General features: G+C 42.5%; 2 protein-coding genes across 4 annotated transcripts in view; one reads left to right on the forward strand and one right to left on the reverse strand.

Annotated features, from left to right (window-relative positions):
• UNC93A (unc-93 homolog A) overlaps nucleotides 1-23,021 on the forward strand; it is a 729,857-nt gene that overhangs the window by 91,619 nt on the left and 615,217 nt on the right. The window lies entirely within an intron of this gene.
• The window catches only part of LOC149438297 (uncharacterized), a 77,313-nt gene that overhangs the window by 30,385 nt on the left and 23,907 nt on the right, over nucleotides 1-23,021 (reverse strand). The window contains exon 2 of one of the 2 annotated variants that reach the window (XM_089660011.1): nucleotides 9,521-9,654. The exons of the other annotated variant lie outside the window; for it this stretch is intronic. The gene's annotated coding sequence lies outside the window, so the exon portion shown is untranslated. The remainder of the gene's footprint in view (nucleotides 1-9,520; nucleotides 9,655-23,021) is intronic. 2 annotated transcript variants of the gene reach the window in all.

Here is a 23,021-nt window from a genome sequence, read left to right on the forward strand (position 1 = left end):
AAGGACTCAGCCAACAATCAGCTCCAGGAAGATTAAAGAAGGTCTAAAGTTACCTGTGAGTACTGTTACAATTAGAAGAATTGTGAAGCCAAGCTATCTGCAAGAAGCCCCTGCAAAGTTCCACTGTTGAAAAAAATACATGTACTGAAGAGGTTACAATTTGCCAAAGAGCACATTGACTGGCCTAAAGAGAAATGGCGCAACATGTTGTGGACTGATGAAAGTAAGATTGTTCTTTTTGGGTCTAGTGGCCGGAGACAGTTTGTCAGATGACCCCCAAACACTGAATTCAAGCCACAGTACACTGTGAAGACAGTGAAGCATGGTTGCGCAAGCATCATGATATGGGGATGTTTCTCATATTACGGTGTTGGGCCTATTTATCACATACAAGGGATCATGGGTCAGTTTGAATACATCAGAATACTTGAAGAGGTCATGCTGCCTTATGCTGAAGAGGAAATGCCCTTGAAATGGGTGTTCCAACAAGACAACGACCCCAAACACACCAGTAAATGTGCAACATCTTGGTTCCAGACCAACAAGATTGATGTTATGGAGTGGCCAGCCCAATCCCCGGATTTTAATCCAATAGAAAACTTGTGGGGTGACATCAAAAATGCAGTTTCTGAGGCAAAACCAAGAAACGGAGAAGAACTGTGGAATGTAGTCCAATCATCCTGGGCTGGAATACCTGTTCACAGGTACCAGAAGTTGGTTGACTCCATGCAACACAGATGTACAGCAGTTCTCAGAAACAGTGCTTATACAACTAAATATTAATTAAGTGATTCAAAGGAAAGCAAAATCTTCAAACATTTTTCAGTTTATATAGTAAATGTCTGAGTTTGTAAAGAAGAATACAAACACTGCTATTTTTTTGAACAGTCTAATATTCACTTTTCTTCATTTTTTTGGGGAGGAACAACACAAATTTGATATATTTTTCTTCATGTTTTGATTTGGAATAGAATGTGTAGTGTTCCCAATGCATTTGTGTGTATGGAAATTGTGTGTATTAGAAGGATTTTGAGCTTTATTCACTTTTTTCAACACACTGCTATTATTTTGAACACAACTGTATATACCATAGTTTGTAGACGCTATAACTATATTCATGTATTGGGATTTTTTTTACCAAAGACATGTAACTGAAAACATTTTGGCCTAAATTTATGACTAACTGTGAGTTTATTGGATATTTTTTTATAACCAAAAGTGAAAAATATTGTTTTTTTTTAAATTTTCATTCTTTTTTTGTTTATAGCACAAAAAGTAAAAACCACAGAGGTGATCAAATACCAAAGGAAAGCTCTATTTGTGTGAAAAAGGACATACATTTCGTTTGGGTACAACTTTGCACAACCGCGCAATTACCTGTTGAAATAGCACAGTGCCGAACAGCAAAAAATGGCCTGGTCATGAAGGGGGGTAAATCTTCCAGAGGGCAAGTGGTTAAAGAAAGTCTCCAAGTCAAAGAGGCTGGTACTCACTGTATCCTGCATACTGTGTTGCTACCTGTGGTATCAGTCAGCTGATTTGACCTTGAATGAGATCTCTGCAAATATTCAGGTGGCTAGGCCAGAGGAACCCCAGCCAAAGCAGAAGCCAGGACACCAAAAGAATTCTTGCAGCTGCAGGTAGTCTCCCAGGGATGCCACAGCCCTCAGGCTGGGTCTTACTTCCCCAGGAACAAGAGACCTCTGTTCTGGGCCCCAGCCTATTAATACCTTTCTCAGCCCCTCTGCTGGTCACTCAGTCTGTATTACTCCCAGTGGACCCCCTTCAGGGCCATCTTACATCTGCAGTTTTTCACAGTTTAAGGTGGATATAAAAATTAAATATCTTGGGGTATTTATTCGTTCCAGAGAATATGTTTCTTAAAACTTGTTCCTCTTCAGAAATTCAGTTCCCTGGGTAGGGTATGGTGTAAGCTGCCACTTTCTGTGGCTGACCTTACCAACCTTCTAAAATGATATGGATGCCTTGGTTAATGTAATATTTACATAATTCACCATGTTGGATTCCACATAAGAATTAAAAAAATAGGTGTAGCGCTCTCTAACCAAACAGTGACTGAAATCCCCAAGAGGGAGTAATGATGTGACAAATAGTGAAAAAACAACCAACTTAAAGTGTTCCAATACTGGATAAATTAGCACGAGTGAATAAACTCAATAATGTATTGATATATACTGAAAACACACATGTGATCCCAGCACTGGGGGATGAATCCTGCAAAAAAAGTGACACAAAAGTGCTCCGTGTCCAAACACTCAAATCATATAACGAATATAGAAATGTATATATAAACCCCTATAAAATATGATTGATCTAGTAATGTACAAGTAACAGTATTGTGAATAGAAAACATATAAATCTTCTGCAAAATATATAAACGCAAATCCAATCTGACAATACGTGACACCAGTGTCCACAAAAATATATAAAAAACATGCAGGTGATTCTTGTGCATTGCAGCCTCTGGTAATGATTCCACACACAGCTAGATTGGCTCCTCACCTCCTTACCGTGACCCTAAAAGGGCGTACAAGCCTTTGGGATCACTCCTGGATCCTCCCAGATCAAATCGTATCCTCCAAACAATTTCCCAACAGGAGAAACGGCATATGCCTTCCAGACCAAGATCAGCTCGATATTCCCCTTTAAATGGCTCTAATCAATATGACCAGCTCCCACAGGATGCATAAAGAGAAAGAACCTCCATAGCATGATATCATTTTTTATGCAATAAAGATAAATAAAACCAATGCACTCACATTATATTACATTTTGTCAATAGCCTTAGAACCTCATTGAATGGGTGTACTTGCATGGGTTCTTTTGAGAGTCTAAAGATGGCGTCTGCGCCAGAAGTGACGTCAACTACGCGTTTCGTCACGGCACACGTGACTTCATCAGGGTAACGTCATTGTTTCAGGCATCCCTGTCACTATGGGCGTATACCTTGAAGAAGTCACGTGGTGATCGTGACGCAACGCGTCGGTACACAGTGAAAGGACTTCCGGTGCGCGGTGACGTCAGTTCCGGCGTGGGGGCCATCTTGGCTCACCCGGAACCATGCAAATACACCCATAGTATGGGTAAAGGCTGGATATTGCTGTTTATCATGTGAGTGGGTATTTTTTCTTGGTTTATTAGAGTAATAAATACTGATTCACACTATGGAGGATCTCTGTTTGTTTCTGCTATGATCCTTTGTGGGTGAACGACCATGTAAAAGTACCAGGGGATTGGAGAACTCAGGAGGATTATTAGTCTGTGAGAGTATCCAGGAGGGTCCGTTTGGTGGTGACGAGGCTATTCCTGGGAAAGCGTGGCTTACCCATAAAGCGAGCAGGCCCTTGTGGTCACTGTAAGGAGGTGAGGAGGCATCTTGGCCATTTTTGGATTCACGAGTTGTTTGGCACTGGATTCACTTCACGTTGTGCTGAATTTATTTACACGCGAGTTATTTTTGTGGAGCACTATTCAGCATTATTTGTGCAGTGTGTGGACTTTTATTCAGAGTGGACATTTATTTTTTATCACTGAGTGTGTTTTTTGTACACTTGCACTGGTATTCCCAATAGGGATCACATTGTTCACATTCATTTGATCCCCCAGGTAGGGGAATCATTCTATATTCATCGCTGTGTTTGCACTGTATTATATATCACTTTTATATGTTGACACTTTTATATTCTGACACGGTATAATTAGTGTTATGTATCTATTTAATTATATACATTCTATTTGATTTTTTTGATGCACATGGTAGTAGTTATTTAGCGCTACGCCATTTTTATTTATTTATTTTTCACTTTGTGGTTGAAGGAAGGTGTTAGCAGCTTAGGGTAGGGATTATTCATTTAACCTCTTGCTGACCGCGCATAGCCGAATGACGGCTTCACCGCGGCCGGCCAGTTCTGAGTGGACGTCATATGACGTCCTCCCAGAACGCGCTCTCCTGCGCGCCCCAGGGGGCGCGCACCCGGCGATCTCCGTGATTGCTGTGTCCTACGGACACAGCTGATCACGTGATGTGGTGAAAGGCCGATCCCACCGGCCTTTTACCACGTGATCAGCGGTGTCCAATGACATGCTGATCACAGGGAAATGCAAGTGCCGGTTCTCAGCTGCACTTTCCTCACGCTGTCAGATCGTGAGGAAAGTACTGCCGAGAATCGGCAGTTGTCAGAGCGGGGATCGGCACCGATCATCAGGGCACTGATGATCAGTGCCCTGATGATCGGTGCCCAGCAGTGACACCCGCAAGTTCCGCCCAGCAGTGCGCCCACTAGCCCCGCCCACCTGTGCCCAGCAGTGCCCCCACCTGTGCCCAGCAGTGCACCCACCTGTGCCCAGCAGTGCACCCACCTGTGCCACTCTGCCTGTGCCCAGAAGTGCCACCTACATGTGCCCAGCAGTGCCACCCACCTGTGCCCACCCACCTGTGCCCACCCACCTGTGCCCACCAGTGCCACCCACCTGTACCCACCAGTGCCACCCACCTGTGCCCGCCCACCAGTGCCGCCCACCAGTGCCGCCCACCAGTGCTGCCAGTCAGTGCCACCAGTCAGTGCCCAGGGGTTGTGCCAGTCAGTGCCGCCAGTCAGTGCCCAGAAGTGATGCCAGTCAGTGCCGTCTATCAGTACCCATCATCAATGTCACCTATCAGTGCCGCCTATCAGTGCTGCATATCAGTGCCGCCTATCCGTGACCCCTAATTAGTGCTGTCTATCAGTGCCGCCTATCCGTGCCACCTCATTAGTACTGCCTATCAGTGCCCTTTAGTGCTGCCTATCAGTGCCCATCAGTGCCGCCTATCAGTGCCCATCAGTGCCGCCTCATCAACGCAAATCAGTGAAGGAGAAAAAATACCTGTTTGAAAAATTGTATAAAAGAAAATAAACTTTTTTTTTTTTCAAATTTTTTGCACTTTTTTTCATTTATAGCGCAAAAAGTAAAGCGCCCAGTGGCGATTAAATACCACCAGAAGAAAGCTCTATTTGTGAGAAAAAAATGATCAAAATTTCATTTGGGTACAATGTTGCATGACCGCGCAATTGTCAATCAAAGTGCGGCAGCGCTGAAAGCTGAAAATTGGCCTGGTAAGGAAGGGGGTATAAGTGCCTGGTAGGCAAGTGGTTAAGCGCAGGGGATTGTTCTCAATTTTATTGGTCGACCATACTTCCTTATATAGGGAAGCAGCCTGACCTATCAAGTTAATGGGCGGACTTACGGCGGCCATCTTTTCCCGTGGACCGCAATGATCTTCAATCATACCGCTGTACTAACCACTCTGCTCGTTCTATTTTTTTATTACAAGCAGTAGATAAATGTATAGGAACTTGGTAACAATCACCATATGATATCCTATAGACCCCTATAGTAAACGGTGGCCATATTAGTGAAGTCCACAGGGACGGCTATTATACATATACTAAATTAAAAACAAATGGCTTTATTATAATAGCCCAAAATAATTATACCCATACCAATTATGTCTTGTATTATAAAACCAAGGATAAAAAGTAACCTTTAATGGTAACTATATATAAAAACAAATAAATAATGGAAAATACCTTAAATATATTTTAATTAATATAATCACTATATGACCCCTACTATATTAATACTGCACATAAATACTAAAATACTGAAAAACCCTCATGACAACTAGTTGATAAATAATTATAAGACCCTCTATATGGAAACAATATTGATAATAATTTCAATTACCGGGATGTCTATTAATAATAACAATATTCAACGCTAAAAAAACTAGATACTAAAAAAGGGGGGTTAAAATTATAAATATAAATATATGAAATATTAAAAATATATAACAAATATAAAAATATATTAAAAACCTTGCAAATACACCACATACCACTCAGTGTACAATATATAATGCACGAATGTATAATAATAATTCATAAACTAGAAAATCTACAATTTCTGGGGAAATTGTGTGAAGTGTTCTTGCATATAAATGTAACCAAGTGATTGATGAAATGTAAGCAGTGCACATGGCAAGCCTGATAGACTGAGAAATGCATTTCAACTTGGTGACTCATCTGCCTGTGAGTCATGTTTGGTTGCTATAGCAAGAAAATCATGAATCTAACGATAATACCAAAAAACCATAGGGAACGAGCCAAAAGACCCACGTAAACCATCTAGGGGTAGAAAACACCCAGAGGGGGCCAAAGTCTGACAACGAACAATCCCTGCACCACCCCAGACATTAAAAAAAGATGCGTCTTCTCCGGGCAAAAACAAAGGAAACCCACCTAACAGTGCGAGGGGTGAGGTTGGAGAAGAGAGACCTCCCAATCGATTGACCTGATCTCAGACTCTAAAATTGTTAAGCGTAATCGGACTAGTCCAGCTGGATAACCCTCTATGCGCATGCGGGACCCAAGGGGCCCCAGATAAATTTCTATTGGCTATACTCTTTTCTAGAGAGAACCATAGCTTATCTGCCATGTGGTGTGTTCAATTTAAAAATATGAACCAGGGCAATAGCTTTATAGTAGAGGGAAACATCTGAAACTCCCAATCCCCCATCTTCTTTACATCTGCAGAGAAGCGAAAATTCCAGTCAAGGCCTCCTTCCCTTCCAAATAAATGTCATAAATAGCTGACGCAGATGGCTAAAAAATATCGGTGGGAGATGGATCGTTGAGAGTAGATATAACATTTTTGGCAGGATCGTCATTTTAAGAGTATTAATACGGCCCAGCCAGGTAAGAGCTGTGTCCTGTCAAGCACCCAGGTCCCTCTCCACCTCCTGTAATTGGAAGTTGGACTTTAAGGAGTGGGCAAGGTCTGGGGGAATCATAACAGGTAGAATCTCTGACTTCCCATAGTTAATACTGTAATTTGAGAGAGAGCCATACCTATGAAATTTGGACAGTAACACTGGTAGTGTTGTGAGGGGATTAATGACATAAAACAATATGTCATCGGTGTAGGCCAAAAGTTTATATATCCCAGAGCCAAAAGGTACCCCTGTAATATCATCATTTCCCCGTATTTTCTGTAGTAGTGGCTCTAATACCAGAGTGAACAAGAGAGGGAATAGATGACAGCCCTGTCTGGTACCGTTACAAATATGTAGTGGTTCGGAGAATGTCCCGTTGACCTTAAAGCGGAGTTCCACTCAACCTATCAAAAAATAGAAGTCAGCAGCTACAAAAACTGTAGCTGCTGACTTAAAAAACAGCCACTTACCTGTCCCTTGGTCTCATGGTGTGCCCCTGCAGCTCGTTTAACTGGCCGTCCTGTATTCCAGGAGGCTGGCATCTTCAGTGTGGGCACCCGGCTGTGATAGCTTGCGGCTTCACAGCCAGGTACCACTGCGCATGCGCGAGTAGCGCTGCGCTTCGCGAATGGTTCTGTAGTCTTCTGGGACCTGTCACGTGTCCCAAAAGACTACAGCGAGGGAGGGAGAACACCTTCCGCTTCAGATCGCCTAGGCGATTGGATCGGAAATGAGAGCGGGTACCTGTCAAATTTGGGTACACGCTCCCCAAAAGTGCCAATCCTTAATGGGGAGTGGGAGAGCAGTCCTTAAAGTGGAACTTCCCCTTTTGGGTGGAGCTCCGCTTTAACTCTAGCTGCGGGTTCAACATCTAAAGCCATGATCCAACCCATCATCCTCTCTCCCAACCCCAGCAAAGTTTCCTCCATGAATTGCCAATTCACTCTATCAAATGCTTTCTCAGTGTCCGTAGACAGCACCAGAAAAGGGGAACAATGCGGGCCAAAACGAGTCCAATGGAGAACATTCAAGGCCCATATTGTATTATTTTGGGCTTCACAGCCCAAAATAAACCCTGTTTCATCAGGATGGATGACACCTGGAAGGAGTTCATTCAATCGGGTTGCCAAAAGCTTAGAGAAAATTTTAACAGCAGAGTTCAGCAAAGAAATGGGGCGATCATTTTGACAGTACAAAGGGTCCTTTCCTGGTTTAGCAATAACAACAATATGAGCTAGCAAGGCTTCTCTAGATAAAAGGGAGGAGGCCGTGAGAGCATTGAAATATTCACTCATTGGACTGGCTAGGAGGTGACCCATGTGTTTGTAGTAAGCATTGGAAAAGTTATCAGGTCCTGGGCTCTTTCCCTTAGGAAGGTCTGAGATAACCAAGGCTATCTCAAGAGGAGTAACCGGTCACTCCAAGTCTTCAATTACGGCCGCCGATAGGCGGGGAAACTTCACCTCACTAAGATATTGACCTTATGAGGGGCAGTCGGGGGATGGTCAGGAGTCCGTTTAATATTATACAAGGAGCTATAATATTCCCTAAAAGCATCTGCAATATGTGTTGAATAAACCACTGGTTTGTCAAGAACCATCAGCTAATGTACGTGGGATAAGGCCTGCTGTTTTTTCAAGAAACGAGCCAAATGGCGTCCGCACTTATTCCCATGCTTATAAAATGTATGTGCTTAATACCTCATTTTATTTTTAGCCTGTCTCTCAAGACAGTCCAATAGCTTGTCTTTAAGATCCGCCAGTGTAGACAACTGAAGGGTTGAGTCTACTTTTATGAGACTGTTCAAGTGAGCAAATGTTTTGGACTAAAGTCTCAATTTCCAAACTCCTGGCCTTTTTAATTCTAGAACCATGAGCAATCAACTCCCCTCTAATTACTGCATTGTGGCCCTCCCACCATGTCCCAATTGAAACCTCATCAGCAGAACTGAGTTGGAAGTAAGTAGTAATTGAGGATTCAATGGCGGTGTGGGTAGTGACGTTGTGTAGCAGGGATTAATTTAGTCGCCAAGTCCAAGCAGGTCTGCGGGTGGAGTGCAGAGTCAGGGAAACTGGAGTGTGGTCAGAAATCGTGACAAAACCAATTTCAGCGCAAATGCAACCTAAATGGTATTGATCGATATAAATAAAGTCAATTCTTGAATAGGAGTTATGTACATGGGTAAAAAACTGTAATCGTTGTCAGAAGGATGGGTCACCCTCCAGCTATCCACAAGGTGAAGATCTTGTAAACACGTAGGTGTTTCGTAGGAAAATGTTTAAGGGCTTTAAAAGAGGTCGACTTCCCAGAAGAAGAGTCTAAATGAGTGTCTGTGGGAAGAAGCCCAGCACAAGGAGGCCCTCTCTAAAGGACAGTAACTTCCTCAATGTTTTAGAAAGGAAGTCAACGGTCCGTGTATTAGGAGCATATACTGTAGATTAGCAAACGTACAAACCTCCTGATTATTGGTACCTTAAGAAACAGAAATCTACCCTCTGGGTCTAGCAGCTGATCAGAAAGGACAAAAGAACAAGACTTATGTACTGCAATCAGCACTCCCCGTGTTTTAGAGAGAGGGGATGGGCAAGAAAACACTGATTAAATATGGATTGAGGGAGCCTGGGTGTGGAAGTTACTCTGAAGTGGGTCTGCTGGAGCAATAACAGTCTGGCCTATGTGGCATAATTCCTGACAAAGCTTCACAAGCTTAGAAGGGGAGCAGAGACCACGGACATTGTAAGAACCTACCATCAGTGAAGACGCCATTCAAGCAGTCTTAAGGAGGGGACCAATAACTCCACTCCAGCGGACCCAGTCCAGGGAACAGCGGAAAGACCAAGCGACTCTTCCTCCGGCTCCGACCTCCGAGACACCACCAAAACCTGTGTGCAAGAAAGAAGAAAAAAATAGACAACAGAGAAGAGGAAAAAAGAGGAGGCAATGAACCACAGAGAGGTCCGCCTGCCACATGTTAAAAAACAAGGTACAAACCAGGACTGGGTAGGGCATAGTTGGACCTCTACCCGAATTCCCTAAAAAAAAATTGTAATTCACAGTAATATCTCCCGGGATCGGAGACAATCCTACTGGGGGAAAGTGACTGACCACGGGGGAGAATGGACACCAACCCAGGGCCAAACTGAACAGCAAAAACAAAAGAGAGGGACTTTAACGGAGAAGCCTCTAAAGTGTAACCAAAAACCACCTTCATATGCGCTCCCAGACCGCCAGCCAAAAGAGCACAAATAAAGAGCACATTAGTGTGACATACAGGAAGACATTTAAATTGCACAAATATTTAGTTGTAAATAAACAAACAACCAATAAACCAGAAAACTGGAAAGCTTCAATTTGAGCATCCATGAAAGTCAGGGGAATTCTCACTTCCTTGACGCTGACGTCAACGGGTGCATTGAGGAGCCAGTTGCCAGCTGTCTGGACCCACAGGAATTTGCACATCACTGGAGTATCGCCAATCTTGGAAGTCCACCTGAGGCAGATCCAGAATTTCCAGAAATGTAAAAAAGGTCATCTTTGGTGCGCAAAACTGCAGCCTTACCATTCCTACGGGCAGTCAGACGGAAGGGGAAACCCCATCGATATTGCACCCCCTCTTGTTGTAGCAAGGCTAGGACCAGACCTAGGGCTCTTCTCATCATAAGGGTGCGTATGGATAGGTCAGGGAAGAGCAGCAGGTGGGACTCATTGAAATCCACTTGCTGTTTGCCCTGCATAGCAGACATAATTGCTTCTTTAACACCATATTTATGTAGGCAGCAAATAACATCTCTGGGCTTATTAACGACCTATGGTGATGGAAGTAGAGCACAATGTGCCCGATCAATTTCAAATTGAGTGGTAGCAGAATCTCCTAGAATCTGATTAAAGATCCCTTGGAGTGTGAGCATCAAATCTTGTGCACGAGTCGCTTCTGGCAAACCACGGATCCGTATATTTTGATGTCTCTCCTGGTTTTCATAGTCATCTAGCTGTATCAATAAAGAATCAAGCATATGCTCATGTGTGCGGGAGGCCTCCCAAACTTTTGTAACCGAATGAGCTAGTGTTTCATGAGAAGATTCTATAGCTTCCACCCTGTGGCCTACAGCAGTGATATCGGACCGTTCCATGTCTATGGCCTCCTTAAACGAGGATTCAACTGTGGCAATCAGTTGAATCATGCCAGCTTTAGTGGTCGAGGCCCTAATGTGCTCTCTGATATCCCAGTCTCCCGCTATGTTGTCCAGGACCAAACCTCGGTTGAGGGTAATGTAGAGGCATGAGAGGTAGTGGGACTGTCGCTGCATACCTAGCCCAAATCTGTGGTATCACCTTGGTCGTAAGTAACTGCAGGAGGAGAGGCCATGAGTGCCGAGCGGTCCGGCGCCATCTTGGAATCCTCGTGGTGTGAACCCAGGGATCCAGCAAAGTATGAGTCGAGTACCCCAGAGCGGTTCTGGAGGGGTCGGGGGTAGAACATACCCGCTGCCTCCCCGACATCTCAATGTGCGGTGCAGGCTCCGTCCAAGTCCTATAAAGCGGTATTCAGCCCCAAACAAGCAGGAGCTCTCAGGCTACATGTCCTTTCTCCTCCATAGCCAGGCCACACCCCATGATGAATTGCTTTCTAATATTATTATTCCATGTAGACAAAGATGGGAGACAGATATTGACGTGTCCTTAGGTGGCATATAGGCCCTGATTTACTAAGAATTGAGTCTACTAGCAGACACTGAACATTCAGGCAGACTCAATTCAATCAATCTAGACCTGTCAGTCTTCAGAAAGGCGTCTAGCAAACTCATTGAAAAGAGTCTACTTGTAGACTTTTCCTTTTAGTAAATCTGGAATTACATCTGGCACATTTCTAAATGCAATACCAGATATGTTTGCTAGGTGGTGAACTGCCGCAGACTTTGTCCCATTGGCGTTTTTCTGTTTGCATATGAGAATACTTATAATTTAAAGTACACCTATATTTTTGTTTTTTGGGTTGCTGTTTCTCCAAAATGATCAGACAACTAATGCATTTCCTAATGAATGTCATACATTCTATTTTCAAATGTCAAACATTTTCAAATAATTGGGAATGTCTAATTCTAATTTCCCAATATAATTATATATCTTCATTCTCTTTAATCATGTAACTATTCTATGTTAAAGTAATAGTGCAGCGCTGTAAATGCATGTTATCAGTCATAAACGCATGTAAAATCAAAAAGTGCAAATAAGTGCAATAATGATGTAAACTGGTAAATGGTGCTAAAAAGAGTTCATATATTCATTCCTGAATAATGGAATGTCCTTCGTGTGAGAGTACCAACTCAGAGAGTGCCTATGAATGGCACATGTGGTTTATCCGCGACGGACAGTAGTGCATGGACTCGTGAAAGGTAATCCACCCTTGGGACGGGTGTACACTCACCAGAACAAAAGTATTAATGCGCATGGGTTATACACATCACACATTTGGGGGTGCAGCGGTATGCTGGCAGCTATCGGTTAGTCATCCAACTCCATCCATCCATCCATCAGGGTGGGTGCCAAAATGGTCCTGGGGAGGAATTAGCCCAGCCACAGGAGCCAGAAAGGTGCTTAATAGTGTAGTACTTTATTATAATGCTCACGAGTAACAATTTAAAATATCCACGTGGAGTACTAAAAATAATAGTAAAGTGAGTACCAAGATGGCGGACGCTCCTCAATGGTGCTGGCGTGGCATCAGCAATAGGGCTCCACCCAATGCATTTTGTGTACTAACACGTCCTCATGGGCACACCAATAGGACGTGTTGGTACACGAAATGCATTGGGTGGTACCCTATTGCTGACGCCACGCCGCCGCCATTGAGGAGCATCTGCCATCTTGGTACTCACTTTGCTATTATTTTTATTACTCCACGTGGATATTTTAAATTCTTACTCATGACCATTATAATAAAATACTACACTATGAAGCACCTTTCTGGCTGCTGTGGCTGAGCGAATTCCTACCCAGGACCATTTTGGCACTCACCCTGATGGATGGAGATGGATGACTAACCCATAGCTGCCAGCATACCGCTGCACCCCCAGATGTGTGATGTGTATAACCCATGTGCATTAATACTTTTGTTCTGGTGAGTGTACACCCGTCCCAAGGGTGGATTACCTTTCACGAGTCCATGCACTACTGTCCTTCATGGATAAACCACATGTGCCATTCATAGGCACTCTCTGAGTTGGTACTCTCACACGAAGGACATTCCATTATTCAGGAATGATTATATGAACTTTTTTTAGAACCATTTACCAGTTTTCATCATTATTGCACTTATTTGCACTTTGTTGACTTTACATGCGTTTCTGATTGTTAACTTGCATTTATAGCACTGCAGTATTACTTTAACATATTTCTATTCTGGGACTGTTGCCAATACCCTGAGTGCTAGCTGCTACCTTCATATCTATACCTAGATTTATATTTATCTTGTGTAATACCATTTTAGTAGTCTATATAATTTTACCAGTGCTAGCTTTATCATTATTTTTAAACAAGGTAACTATTCTACATTTCAGCTCAAACTCTGTCTCCTAAAGCGGCTTAGTGATTAGAACTCAGAACTTACAGCACTTGGGTCATGGGTTCTAATCCCAGTCATGACTGCACTTGTCTACATCTCAGTTTGCATGCTTTCTCTGCACGGGTGTGTTTCTGCCAACACTCCAAAGACATGCTGTTAGGTTAATTGGGCCTAGTATATGTCTAGTTTCTGGTCTTAGATTGTAAGCTCCTTGACATTTGTGAATGCCCAAAATATGGAGATCAATTTCCAGGCTTCTGTCAGTGCCAGGAATATTGATCAATCAATCAAGAATTTGGCTACTGACTAGAAAGTGGAAAGGGAAGTGAATCTTACCTGTGTCCTGTTCTTCTGACAAGTTTGAAACTTTCAATTTTCCTTCTGTTTATATTTCATTACAACTTTTTTTTATCTTCTCGAAGGCTACGTTCACACTAGCTTTGTCAGCAGGCATCAGACAGGAGTTTGGGAAGTGTTTTTTACACTTCTCAAATGCCTAGGAAAATTCTGCACATGGCAGCACACAGTGCTATTCACACTGAAGCGTTAGCATTGCGTCACGGCAAAACTGGCACCTCATGTTGAGTCAGGAGGAGTTGAAGCCTCCCATTCAAGTCTATGGTGCCTCTCCTCAAATGCCTGGCAGACGTTTGCGGTGTGGTTGCGAGGCATTTTCGGAGCGTCAATACCATTTAACTGCATTACAGGCATTTGTGGTGCAGTTTTAACGTTTGACAAATGCTTATCACAAGCCTCAAGACCGCACATAGAGCGTTTGGGGAGCATTTGAGGAGCATTAAAAACGCTTCCCAAACACCTGTCAAACACTTTAGGGCCGTTTGGCAAGAGTTAGAAATAAAGTCCAGTGTGAACGAACCCTTAAACCTCTCTTCTTATACAAGTTGACCCCCCACCTATCATCACCTGTTCCATCTGCAAATCTATTTATCTCCGCCCCACGCTTTTTATTTAACTATTTGTTTATTGACCTAGTTAATGTGGCTCATTTCCTATCACCTACAGCTCAGATCTCGCATTAATATATGATTCCTGATTGTATCTCACCACTAGTCTGATTGAATTCACAATTCCTGGTCAGTCCCGTTCCCTTACCTATAATAACTTTTAGGGCCAGTTAACACTACATGTGTTTCAGTTGCTTTTTTTGCATACAAAATGCACAGAAAGAAGGTTATATGGTTGTCAATGTCATAGTTCACATCAGCGCTTGCAGTTCCAGTGCGTTGCATGTGCTGCCAAAAAAGTCGAACAGGCTGCATTGTTTATGCATAGAACTGTACTGGAACGCGGTAAAACGACCCTGGAACTCACTAAATCGCACATGTCCCTAATTAAATTTAAGAAAAAGAGGGGAAAAAAATTAACTGGAATGCATAAAAGAATGCACTGGAACACGTCAAAAACGCATCCAAAATGCACTGGAACACACCAAAAACGCATCCAAAATGCACTGGAACACAAAAAACGCATCCAAAATGCACTGGAACACCTCAAAACTCATCCAAAATGCATTGGAACAGAGCAAAAACGCATTCCAAAATGCAGTGGAACACACAAAAAACGCATCCAAAGTGCACTGGAACACACCAAAAACGCATCCAAAATGCAGTGGAACACACAAATGCATGGCACCACACTACGTGCGGTTAGGTGCAACACTCTTTTAAAATAATATGCCTGCAGTATTTTTGCATGTTCCCACACGTTAGGCAGCCCATTGAAAGTAATGAGCTGTGGAAAAAAAAGTAAAAAATGCCCCATTCACACAGGTCCTCTGGCCTGTACAGCATGAATGAGGGGGTTGTTAATGTGGCTAGAGACACCTGTTACACTATGGGGACACAGCAGCTGTATGAACACAGGTTTTAATCTGACAGGTGTGAAGGCGTGGGGAAGTGGCCCTGAATGCTCACTGTCTGTGTTCAGGGCAGTACACCTGCACCCATATGCTTGTCAAATTATGACCTGCAGCATTTCCGTTGTGTAACATAGGTTGCCTGCAAACGGCAACAGCCACAAAAACAAACCACTGATTCACACTCTACATGCCACAGCACCCATGTGAATGAGCCCCAAGACCTCAATTACACACACAAAGCTTTATTTATGAACTCAGTACAGTTTTATCATTTAGATTTTACAGGAATTTGGTTGGGATTATGTCCATTAATAATGTTTATAGTGTATTTTTACCATAACCATAATTTGGATATTTTCTCTGGCAGCGGGGGCTGTCAGGTATGCTGTACGGGGCCCCGTGATATCTAACAGTGTCCCTGGGTGTATGCTTGTGTCTGAGCCACCTGTATAGTTAGGAAGAACAATAACTTCTTCTATGGAATACCTTAAACCTCTGCTATGTACCTCAATGGATCTAGGAATTGGACATGTTTTCAACTGAAAATACAACATTAGTAATGTTTCCCCAGCAAATGAGGATCAGCTCCTTGGTAGAGAACAGTGATCTCGCCATGTCCAGATGTGATCTGGAATTCCACAAAAGAACAATTCACAAAGCTAAACAATAGACTTGCAAATTACCACTAAACTCTCCTAACTACACTCCCATCCACTGACACTCCCTACTATCACTTCCGGGTATGTGCAAATGTCCTTCCGCCAACGTCATGACATATTTCCAGTATGACAGCTGCTCTAGCACCTCCTCCAACAGACGTCTTGGTGTTTATTTATGCACCATAGCAATTTCCCATGCGGCTCCATTATGTATATGACATTCGCAAATATGTTTGCAGTTCTATTGTGGATTTGGCATTGGCAAATATATGTGTGCAGCTCTACTGTGTATATGACATTGGCGAATATATATTTGCCGGTAAAGGCCCAAAATCAACATAAATTGGAAGCCTAATTTATTACTGTTAAGAGGATTGTAGAAAAATAATAGCTAGCTGCACATTGAACACAACCTATACATTGGTACATAACATGGTCTTGTGGTGCAATAGGGGGCTTTTGGTTTATTAGTTTGGACATAATTGCATATGTGCACTCTAACAAGGAAGATTTGGGCATATTATATACAGTAGCTAGCAAAAATAAGTGTTAGGGGTGCTAGTACATTCAACTAGAACATGAAATAATCCCCCAAAAAATACATAGAGTTTACAATCTAAAAGATTATACTTCTAATGAACTTTGCTTTCACAGGTTACAGCAGGAAACAAACCGTTAATATAAATCACTTAGTAGGCTTATCCACAAAACAGGCTGCAGATCAAAATATCAATATAACAATACATACGTGCCAAAATAAAACACCTCCCACCTCTCCAAATCCCCCACATATACATTTCTCATCAGGTTTGTCTGAAAACTGAATTTCAGTCGAAATAAAGCAAACGTGGAAGAGCAGAGCAATTGACGTGTTAGGATTACAATGCAAACATAATAAACACACAATCGTTGAACAATAACACACAAACACACCTTAGAAGGAAAAAATGCAAAACATTTACAGCCCACATCAAAACACAGCGTGAGTATGGCCTGGGGCAATTCACCACAATATCTCTTCATCCCCAAACAACCACAGGCAGGGACTTGCAGAAAATAACATGGCCTGTACAAGGCTAAATCAGTGGCTACTGCAACTCTTTATATAAGGTAGGCCACACCCACCACTATCATTAATTTGGTCAGAGAAAGTGTTTGCACCTAATTAATTCTCTTCCCACTTGCATTAACCCTTGGTATACAGGCCCCACAAATCAGAGTCCGAAAGAAAGCCACAGTGAAATGTACCTGTGCAGCATACAACAGAACATTGAACAGGGATGTGAAAGGAAACCCTATTGGCAATATTTCTTTGCACTATGGGCACAATTCACTCCAGATTATCGCATGAGTTAAGGCGGTCACATGACCACATCTCGCATGCAATACTGAAAATGTCAATTCACTTTTGCTAGTATGCGGCATTTCCCATAAATCAGAAAAACACTTTGGAAATCAAACATAAAAAGGCCTTACACCTCACATCAACGCTGATTTAGAAATTGTGCGACATACAGTGATGATGCCGATTTCCTTGCGATTTGCAAGACATCTGACACAGATATCTATGCAAATCGCCACAAAAGTAGTACATTTACTGCTTTAGAAATTAGTGTCGGAAATGCACCCATGTGACTACTCTAATAGCAGACAATAGGGTGCGACTTGGCATATGATTTGCAAGTCGCATGTCATGCAAATCACATGCCAAGTCACACTCAATGTGACCGCTATTAGAGCGTTTATATTGGTGTGGTTCAAACTTGGTCGGAGCCGCAACAATTTCTAAAGTAATGAATACACTACTTGCAATTTGGTATGTGATTTGCAAGTCGCAGGGCATGCAAATCGCCTGCCAAGTTGCATCCAGGGTGCACGATTTTAGGTGCGATTTGAGAATTGAAATTGGACCTGATATCGGATATAATGAATGTGGATGTGAGTGTCTTAATGTAAGCGATTTTCTGCAGCACAATTTCAAAAGTTGTTCTTGTCTAACTTTTTCTGCATTTTGTAGCGATTTCACATATAGACTACAATAGAAATCGCAATGCAAAACACAATTGAAAACGGAATAACTCATTGGTAAATCTACAGAAAACACGGTGAAATTGCCAACAATAGTCACAATTTTAAATCGCATCTAGTGTGAACCAAGCAGGCAATTCAACAAATAAATCTTTAAAGGCATGCGGTATCTGCATGCTCGGATAAGGTCTGTTATGGATTTGGGGGGGGACGGGACTCCATGCCATTGTTTTATTAATTTTTTTTTCTAAATCCTTTTCTCTCTCTCACTCACTCTTCTCTTGGTTTGACAAACCTTCCCAAAAGGGGGTAGAGTGCAAACCAGCAGTATCAAATCAATCATTAGTCCAGGCCCTTATCTCATCCCATTGTTTGACATTCACATAAGGTGCAAATTTAAAGGTGTTTGAACAAACAAGGCCTCATTCTAATTCACATTCTAGGGATCATTTAGACAGAAAGCAAAGATGCTGCCACCAGCACATGTATGTTAGGGTAGTTACATGGAGATCATGCAAATTCATTGCCGTGGTTGGGATTCAAACCGACAACCCTAGCGTTGTAAGGAAGCAGTGCTAACCACTAATCCACAGAGCTGTTGAGCACTAATCTTGCCTGTATTTCTGTGGTGTGAATCAACCCTAAGTCCCTGGGCAAGGTTAGTGTAACTAGCCAGATATCTCAAATGTGAAACAAATGTTGTACTATGTTACCAATTCAGATGTATGTTGGTTCTATGTATCCCAATACAAAGGATTGCAATACTAATACAGGTGTACCGCGGTTTCCCAACGCCTCGGTTAACGTAATTTTCAGTTTACGAATAAAAATCCATTGAAAATAATGCCTCAGTTTACACAAGTGTTAATAATTTTTTTCGCAATACAAAGTGTATGTCAGCACTGATTTTTAAATGCAAATGCCAGCCTTTTTTTTTCTTCACTATAGTTCACAAGCTTAGATGTCACTTTCCCCGGCGTTTTAGAAAACTTTGTATCTTTTAACTTCTTGCCGACCAGCCACTGTAGAAATACGATGGCAGGGCGGCACGGCTGCGCAAAACCACGTTTTAAAACGTGCTTTTGCAAAACAGGTAGGGGGCGCGCTCTACCTGCGCCGCCGATCGTGGGTGTCAGTTGCCGGGTCACGGCCGGTCATTACCTGCCGTGTCCCGGTGATTAGCGGCAATCACTGACAGAGAGCACGGCTGCAGTGTTTACACTGCACCTCTGCTTTCAGTCAGTTCTCTGTCAGCTCCTGACATGCTGATCCGGAGAGAAGAGTTTATCTCTCCGGATCAGCGTGTTCTTGTGCAGTACACACCCCCGCCCCCTAGTAAAAAACTCCCCTCACACAGTTACCCTTTCATTGAATAAAAAAATTAACCCCTTCCTCCCCAGTGCCATTAGTACAGTGTCAGTGTTTTTTTTTTTTGCACTGATCACTGTATTGGTGTCACTGGGGATGTCAGTGATCCCAAGTCAGTTCCCCCCCAGTGTCAGAATATCCGCCGCAGTCCCGCTGTCCTGGCATAAGTCGCTGATCGCCGCCATAAGTCACTGATCGCCGCTATAAGTCGCCATTATTAGTATAAAATTTTTTTTTAAATCCCAGTATCTTTCCCGCCATTTGTAAACGCTATAACTTTCACATAAACCAATTAATTTACACCTATTGGGTTTTTTTTTTTAGCAAAGAAATGTTGCAGAATGCACTTTGGCCGAAATTTATGACGAAATTTGATTTTTCAATTTTTTTACTGGACATGTTTTATAGCAAAAAGTCCAAAATATATATATTTGTTTCTCAAAATTGTCAGCCTTTTTTTTATAGCGCAAAAAATAAAAAACGCACAGCCGATCAAATACCACCGAAAGAAAGCTCAATTTGTGGAAAAAAGGACGTAAATTTAATTTGGGTGCAGTGTTTCATGACCACGCAATTGTCAGTTAAAGTAACGCAGCACCGTAACACAAACCTCTTCTGTAACCGCTTCCTGACCACCCTATAGCAGAAATACTATTACAGGGCGGCATGGGTGCGCAAAATCACATATATATATATATATATATATATACATGATTTGCGCTCCCATGGTTTTCACGCCCCTCCCAGATAGTGTCAGATTGCCCGTCAGTACACCAGTCATCACATTTAACCCCTTGATTGCCAGCAGCACGCGCATACACAATAAATCTCCATTGCTAGCATAGTGTCTGAACGGGTCAATATCTTTGATCAGATCAGCACTACGTATACCAGCGTTCACATTAGTATAGCATCCCCAAAAACGCAGCGTTAGCGGGATCAGCCCCGCCACCTGCCAGCACCTGCATTTAGCCCCTACGCTTACCCCCCCCCCTTCTTCCCCAGCAAGTGCAGTGTCAGTAGGTCCCTGTCACTTGATACATTGCACACAAAACCGCAGTGTTCGCAGAATCAGGCCTGATCTCTGTTAGCACTTTCCGGTAAATGTTGAGGACTCTCATATGCAGCAGAGTGCCAGTACTAGTTCCGCGCTACCTTTTGGTGAACTGGCGAGTACCAGCGGTCTAGTACATCTTGGTCTTTCTTCTTTCCTTGATTTTTGGAGCTGTTTTTCACGGAATATCTGTATGCATTGATTGTGGATCAAAGCAATTTATATGCACAATTTATCGCCGCCATCCCAAATTCAAACCTTGCCAGACCAGTCGCATGAAAACTGATTACGGTTTTCGAATTTACATTTTTTTTGGGCCTAACCCTCAACATGGGCATTACTAAAAGAAATGAATTGCGGTTGTATTGGTCCGCAGACCAGATTCATCATATGCCCGTGTTCTATGCTGCCATGGCCAGGCATAGATATGAGAGTATAATGTGTTTTATGCATTTCAACGACAATATACTGTGTCATCTTCGGGTTGACGCTGAATTTGACTGGCTCCACAAAATTCAGCCCCTCGCAAATCACCTTAACCAAAAAATTGCAGATGTCTATACTCCCCAGCAAAATATCTGCGTTGAGGAGTCCCTCATTAATTTTTCTGGCTGCCTTGCATTCAAACAATTTCTCCCCTGCAAGCGTATCAGATATGGGGTCAAGATGTAGAAGACCTGTGAGAGGGCAACAGGCTATACTTATAAGTTTTGGATTTACGAGGGAAAAGATAGTCACGTGGAGCCCCCTGGATGCCCAGACTACATAGGGAGCAGTGGCAAGATAGTTTGGGACTTGGTGTCATCCTTTTTCCATATGGGGTACCACTTATACGTGGACAATTTTTATTCAAGCGTGCCACTATTTAGACATTTGTACAATCTTGGAAATGGCGCTTGTGGCAAAGTGTGACCTAATGTGTGCCCACCATTAGAAGTGGGTGGATGCAGGGCGGTATATTCTAATGGTGGGCATACCACACACTTTTTCTGGCAGGGATTTCTTCTCATTTTTGTCATTCAATCTACAGGCTGCATACAAAAAAAAAAGAACATAGTATATATACCCAACAAGGACCAGCTACCGTACGTACTGGTACATCACTGGAATGTGAATGGTTATACCAGGATGATGCCTAAAGCTGCACCATATTATTTTTTTCAGCCAGTGACCGGCTTTCATGTAAAAGCAATCCTAGTGGCTAATTAGCTGCAGGATTGCTTTTACAAGCAGCCGGAGATGATGCCCCCCCTCCCCCGCTGCTTTCCACGGCCTTCTCAGGCAGTCGTGTGCCATCGGGGGAACCTGAGAATGCAGCCAGTGTTTCTACCAGCTGACCATAGAGCTAATTGGAGACCAGAATGGTGCCAATCATCTCTATAGCCTAAGAATTCGGAAGCTACAAGCATTTCATCACTTCAGTTTCACAGGATATAAATTTTTAAATTGGGAAAGCATCTGATCACACTGATTTTGGTTTGATTAGATAATGTAAGGGCAGAGGAGATTTCTAGAGCCTGATAGACCCCAGATTTCTCAAAAAAGAATATATGACAATGCCCATTGAAGTTATAGGGGATATTTGCATTCCCTGTTATAGCATTAAAAGTGATCAAAAAAAAAAAGAAAGGTACAAATGTAAACATAATAAAAAAAGAAACAAAATAACTAAAAAAAAAAAAAAATTGCCCCTCCCATGCGCGCACACCTGTGTGGACAAGCCTTGACCCTGTGCCGGTTTTTTTTTTTTTTTTACACAAAATTGTCACTTAAATGATTTACTGCTCACACATGCCATGGGCATATGTGGAATTACTCCCCAAAATACATTCTGCTACTTCTCCCGAGTATAGGGGTACCACATGTGAAAGACGTTTTGGCAGTCTAGCCAAGAACAGGACCCCAAAATCCAATAAGCACTTTCAGGCTTTTAAAGGGCTTATTTCCTCATTACACTTCCAGACTACCTATCACAGTTTCGGAGGCCCTGAAATGCCAGGATAGCAGCTAACCCCCCCAAATGACCCCTTTTTGGAAATAAGACACCCCAAGGAATTTGATAAAAAGCACAGTAAGTATTTTGCAAATCTCATTTGTTGCCACAAGTTTTTGGAAAATGAAGAAAAAAAACAAAAACATATTTTTTCTATTCTTTTTTTATATTTCAAAACCTTGTGAGAAAAAATGAGATCTGCAAAATACTTTCCATGCCTCTTTTTAAATTCCTTGCGGTGTCTACTTTCCAGAAAGGGGTCATTTGGTGGGGGTTTGGTGCTATCCTGGTATGTCAGGGCCTTCGAAACTGTGATAGGTAATGAGGAAGTGTAATGAGGAAGTTACGCACCTTCAGGCTTTCAAAGTGGTCATTGGATTTCAGGCTCCTGTATATAGCTAGACTCCCAAAAAATCTCACACACGTGGTATCCCCATACTCGGTAGAAGTAGCAGAATGTATTTTGGGGTGTAATTCCACATATACCCATGGCTTGTGCGAGAAATAAATCATTTAAATGACAACTTCTTGTAAAAAACGAAAAAAATGTTTTGTCATTTTCCAGAAACTTGTGGAAAATAAATAAATCTTCCATGGACTCAATATGCCTTTCAGCAGATAGCTTAGGGTGTCTACTTTACGAAAAGGGGTCATTTGAGGGTGTTTGTACTATGCTGGTATTTTAGCACCGCAAAAAAAGTGATAA

Source organism: Staurois parvus, unplaced genomic scaffold (genome assembly GCF_062004578.1).
Source record: "Staurois parvus isolate SC_StPar_1 unplaced genomic scaffold, SC_StPar_1.0 ptg001196l, whole genome shotgun sequence".
Taxonomy (NCBI): Eukaryota; Metazoa; Chordata; class Amphibia; order Anura; family Ranidae; genus Staurois; species Staurois parvus.